The sequence below is a fragment of the Lampris incognitus genome, chromosome 4, assembly GCF_029633865.1.
Source record: "Lampris incognitus isolate fLamInc1 chromosome 4, fLamInc1.hap2, whole genome shotgun sequence".
Classification (NCBI taxonomy): Eukaryota; Metazoa; Chordata; class Actinopteri; order Lampriformes; family Lampridae; genus Lampris; species Lampris incognitus.
This window is the reverse complement of record NC_079214.1, coordinates 20,078,151-20,084,340: the sequence shown is the minus strand read 5'-3', so window position 1 is coordinate 20,084,340 and position 6,190 is coordinate 20,078,151.

Below are 6,190 nucleotides of genomic sequence, written 5' to 3'. Positions count from 1 at the left end.
TCTGTGGTGAATACATATTTCAAGAAGAGGGAGGAACACAGGGTGACGTACAAGAGTGGAGGAAAGTGCACACAGGTGGACTATATCTTATGTAGAAGGCGCCATCTAAAAGGGATTGGAGACTGCAAGGTGGTGACAGGGGAGAACGTAGCTAGGCAGCATCGGATGGTGGTCTGTAGGATGACTTTGGAGACCAAGAAGAGGAAGCGAGTGAAGACACAGCCGAAGATCAAATGGTGGAAGTTGAAGAAGGAAGACTGTTGTGTGGAGTTCAGGCAGGAGTTAAGACAGGCACTGGGTGGTAGTGAAGAGTTGCCAGATGGCTGGAAAACCACTGCAGAAATAGTGAGGGAGACAGCTAGGAAGGTACTTGGTGTGTCATCAGGACAGAGGAAGGAAGACAAGTAGACTTGGTGGTGGAATGAGGAAGTACAGCAAATTATACAGAGGAAAGGGTTGGCAAAGAAGAAGTGGGATAGTAAGAGAGATGAAGAAAGTAGACAGGAGTACAAGGAGATGCAGTGTAAAGCAAAGAGAGAGGTGGCAAAGGCAAAGGAAAAGGCGTATGGTGAATTGTATGACAGATTAGACACTAAGGAAGGAGAAAAGGACTTGTACCGATTGGCTAGACAGAGGGACCAAGCTGCAAAGGATGTGCAGCAAGTTAGGGCGATCAAGGATAGAGATGGAAATGTGCTGACAAGCGAGGAGAGTGTGCTAAGAAGGTGGAAGGAATACTTTGAGGGGCTGATGAATGAAGAAAATGAGAGAGAGAGAAGGTTGGATGATGTAGGGATAGTGAATCAGGAAGTTCAGCGGATTAGCAAGGAGGACGTGAGGGCAGCTATGAAGAGGATGAAGAGTGGAAAGGCAGTTGGTCCTGATGACATACCTGTGGAGGCATGGAGATGTTTAGGAGAGATGGCAGTGGAGTTTTTAACTAGATTGTTTAACACAATCCTGGAAAGTGAGAGGATGCCTGAGGAGTGGAGAAGAAGCATACTGGTACCGATTTTCAAGAACAAGGGCGATGTGCAGAACTGTAACAACTACAGAGGTATAAAGTTGATCAGCCACAGCATGAAGATTTGGGAAAGAGTAATAGAAGCTAGGTTAAGAGGAGAGGTGACGATCAGCGTGCAGCAGTATGGTTTCATGCCACGAAAGAGCACCACAGATGCGATGTTTGCTTTGAGAATGTTGATTGAGAAGTATAGAGAAGGCCAGAAAGAGTTGCATTGTGTCTTTGTAGATTTAGAGAAAGCTTATGACAGAGTGCCGAGAGAGGAGGTGTGGTATTGTATGAGGAAGTCAGGAGTTGCAGAGAAGTATGTAGGAATGGTGCAGGATACGTATGAGGGAAGTGTGACAATGGTGAGGTGTACGGTTGGAATGACAGATGGGTTCAAGGTGGAGGTGGGATTACATCAAGGATCGGCTCTTAGCCCTTTCTTGTTTGCAATGGTGATGGACAGGTTGACGGACAAGATCAGGCAGGAGTCTCCATGGACGATGATGTTCGCGGATGACATTGTGATCTGTAGCGAGAGTAGGGTGCAGGTTGAGGAGAGCCTGGAGAGGTGGAGGTATGCACTGGAGAGAAGAGGAATGAAAGTCAGTAGGAGCAAGACGGAATACCTATGCGTGAATGAGAGAGAGGACAGTGGAATGGTCAGGATGCAAGGAGTGGAGGTGACAAAGGCATTTGAGTTTAAATACTTGGGGTCAACTGTCCAAAGTAACGGGGAGTGCAGTAGAGAGGTGAAAAAGAGAGTGCAGGCAGGTTGGAGTGGGTGGAGAAGTGTGTCAGGAGTGATTTGCGACAGAAGGGTACCAGCAAGAGTTAAAGGGAAAGTTTACAAGATGGTTGTGAGACCAGCTATGTTATATGGTTTGGAGACAGTGGCACTGACGAAAAGACAGGAGGCGGACCTGGAGGTGGCAGAGTTGAAGATGCTAAGATTTTCACTGGGAGTAACGAAGAAGGACAGGATTAGGAACGATTATATTAGAGGGACCGCTCAGGTTGGACGGTTTGGAGACAAAGCAAGAGAGGCAAGATTGAGATGGCTTGGACATGTGTGGAGGAGAGATGCTGAGTATATTGGGAGAAGGATGCTGAATATGGAGCTGCCAGGGAAGAGGAGAAGAGGAAGGCCAAAGAGGAGGTTTGTGGATGTGGTGAGGGAAGACATGCAGGTGGCTGGTGTGACAGAGGAAAACGCAGAAGACAGGAAGAAATGGAAACGGATGATCCGCTGTGGCGACCCCTAACGGGAGCAGCCGAAAGTAGTAGTAGTAGTAGCTCGATGGTGGGAGGTAGGAAAAACACAAATTAGGATTTTATGTCAGCAATACAAACAACACACTCTCGGTGTGGAGAAAATCTGTCTTGACGAATTAGAGAGTTAAATTAGGATATTAGAAAAATATAAGTAATTATTGGACATGATGGCAACAGCAGCACTTGGGAAAGTAGGAGGAAGGCTTTAGGTAGGTTCCTACATGAGAGAGCAAAGGGTGCTTTAATCAGAACCCGAATTGCCACCATCAAAGACATGGATGCTCCAACTTCTTTTTTCTTTAAACTCGAGAGAAAAATTAGAAAAAGCAATGTGATGATGCATCTCAAACTTCCCAGTGGGGCAATAACAACAGATCCATCAGAGATGAGGAAGTTGGCCATAGACTTTTATGGTAGCCTGTTCAGTGCGGAGACCTGTGACCATGACTGTGTGGGGGAGATACTGGAGGGACTGCCTCAGGTGGGTGAAACACAGGTGACTTTGCTGGAGTCCCCCATCTCCTTTGACGAGATGCCTGCGGCGGTTCAGCAGCTCAGCTGTGGCAAAGCCTCCGGAGTTGATGGACTTCCTTCAGAGATCTACAAGACGTTCTGGACTCTAATTGGATGAGACTTACACGATGTTTTTAAAGAATGTTTGAACTCTGGAACTCTACCTTTGAGTTGTAGAAGGGCTGTCCTGACACTGCTACCCAAAAAGGGAGATCTTGGCCTACTGAAAAACTGGAGGCCAGTTTCATTGTTATGTACGGATTATAAGATAATTGCAAAATGTCTTTCAAATAGACTCAAACAGTGTATTGATACGGTTGTACATTACAGCCAGACATACTGTATTCCTGACCGTACAATTAAGGATAATCTTTTTTTGATATGGGACCTTATTGCCATATCTAAGCTCCAGGAGCTGGATGTTGGCCTGCTTTCCTTAGATCAAGAGAAGGCTTTTGACAGGATTGATCATTGCTATCTGTTCAAAACACTTCAAGGTTTTGGTTTTGGGGATACATTTATTAACTGAATCAAGTTGTTGTATTCCGGAGCCAGTGTTCTGTTGAAGGTAGGCAGTGGACTCAGTCGACCTGTCTCTGTTAAGAGAGGTATAAGACAAGATTGTCCCTTATCTGGAATGCAATACTCCCTGACCATTGAACCGCTTTTATTTCAGCTCAGGCAGGGGCTCCCAGGACTAACTTTTTCAGGGAACATCACCACTGCAGTTAGCTTATCAGCATACGCTGACGATGTCACGGTTTTCATAACAACGATGTACAATTTCTCAAGCAGAAATTGGCCTTATATGAACAAGCTTCCTCTGCAAAAGTCAATTGGTCAAAATCTTAGGGTCTCTTGCTGCAGGAGTGGAACAATAGAGAAAAGCCGACATTACTAGCGGGGCTGCAGTGGAATACAGAAGGGATAAAATGCCTAGGTGTCTTTCTGGGCAGTAACTGCTTCCTGAGCAAAAACTGGGAGGTTTTAATTGAAAAGTTCAGTGCCCGATTGTCTAGATGGACTTGGATCCAGCCTCAGTTGTCCTATAGGGGGAGAGTCTTGATTGTTAAAAACTTGATTGCCTCGATGTTCTGGCACCGGTTTACAGTTGTAGAACCTCCGGACACGCTCATACGGGAAGTACAGAAGACGCTGGTGGACTTCCTCTGGGGAGGCTTTCACTGGACCAAGTCTGCTGTACTGTTCCTACCAGTGCCAGAAGGAGGCCAGGGCCTGATTGACTTCCGCAGTCTTATCATGGCTTTTCGCCTTCAAACTGTGCAGCACCTTTTATACCATGACCAGCGACTTTGGAGTGAAACAGCATCTGTGTTGCTTCATAGGGTTATGAACCTGAACTATGACAAGCACTTGTTCCTTCTGGGCCTGGCTGGCATGGATTTCACGACAACACCCTTCTATCGATCTGTCCTCTGCACTTGGGGAACGGTCTTACGCACAAACAGAGACTACTCCCAGCTCTATGGCAGTGTAGGGGAGGAACCACTGTTCCATAACCCACTGATACACTGCAGGATGCTCAGCTCTGTAAGTGTACTGAGATCCCTCATAAGAGCTGGACTTACGAAGTTAGTGTGTCTCAGATCAGGAGGAGAGTGGAAGACGGCTGGCACTTTGAGCCAAGAGACTGGCTTTAAATCTCTTCGTTTGATGGAGAGGTTGTTGGGGGAAGTGATCGGTGCACTTCCTGGCTTCTTCAGAGAGGCACTAGGAGCGGAGTGTGGAGAGGATCAGCCAGCTATGCGGCCTATTTTTCCATCTTTGTCAGTCCGTGCAGCAGTGGAGGAGCAGGAAGAAGTGAAGGGGGCCATTCTATCCTTCAAAACACCAGAACTACATGACTTCTTAAGTACATCACAGAAGGCCTTGTACGCAGTCGCTGTAAAGGTTCTCAACAGAACATCACTAGCCGGCGTGCAGGAGTCGAGGTGGTTGAGTGTGTTGGCACCAGGCTCATCCCCCAGGGGCAGCTGGAGGTCCCTGTAAAACCCCCCATAGAGAAATGCACTGCGGATCTACAGTGGAGGGTGGTACATGGGCCTGTGGCTACGAACAGACATGTGGCACACATTGATCCTAGGGCAGGGAGTCATTGCTCTTTCTGTAATGATGAGGAAACCCCACAGCACTTATGGCTCAGATGTCCCAGGTTGGGCCCTCTTTTCTCTGTACTGCAGCAGTGGAGAGGTTCTTGCAGACAGCCTGTATGTCTTTGGTCTGAGGTACACGGCAGCACAGTGCAGACGTGTCACCTTGGTTAATTTTTTGATAGGTCAGGCGAAAATTAGCATTTGGCTTGGCAGACGGAACAAAATTAAAGGCACAGGGTCCACAGATGCTCATGTTCAGGGGTCTAGTGGCTGCTCGGCTGAAAATTGAGTTCATGTTTTTCAAACTTGGAAGGATTTATTTCTATGTGGGGACATGGGGATGTGCTGTGCACAGTGGAAGACCAAGTGCTTCTTCTTAATTTCTGAAAAAAGGAAAAATAGGGGAAGGTCTGTATCCTTTTGTTTTTACTGTGTATGGAAATTGTTGTGTTTTTCCACTATGTATATGAGTATTTGTGTTAATGTTGATGTGACTGAAGAATTGGAACATTAAAGGCTTGGTTAAAGGTCAAAGGTCTTTCTCTCTCTCTCTCTCTCTCTCTCTCTCTCTCTCTCTCTCTCTCTCTCTCTCTCTCTCTCTCTCTCTCTCTCTCTCTCTCTCTCTCTCTCTCTCAACGCACAAGTCCCAGAACCTCAAAGCCCTCCTCTTGTTTCAAGATTCAAAGGTTTATTCATCACATACTCCACATATTCCACAATGAGCAGTGAAATGCATATTGACAAGTCAAGTCAATTTTATTTGTATAGCCCATTATCAGAAATTACACATTTGTCTCAGGGGGCTTTACAGCAATACAACATCCTGTCCTTACACCCTCGCACTGGATAATGACCAACTTTCTAAAAAAAAAAAAAACAGAAAAACTTTAACATGGAGAAAAAATAGGAAGAAACCTCAAGGAGAGCAAGAGGAGGGATCTCTCTCCCAAGACGGAGAGACGCACTGGCGATTTTAGACCCTTTTTAGGCCTAAATTTCATCTCAGTACCCCTAAAAATAATCAGAAGTATGATAATAATTAATTAGCATTATTATCATTTACTGAAATCATTTTAGCCCTTTTACGTTAGATTTTTTGAACTTGTCTGTTCGAGACAAGTTCAAATGGCTTTGATTAAACACATTTATGCCTAATGTCCAGTAGCCTAGTCATGACGTTACACACTCCGGTACAATAGGTGGCGGCATGCACCTTTAGACCGCAACGTCGGTGATCGGGGAAGGAGGAGGAGCCCGCAATTCTTTGCCAACCGCCAAT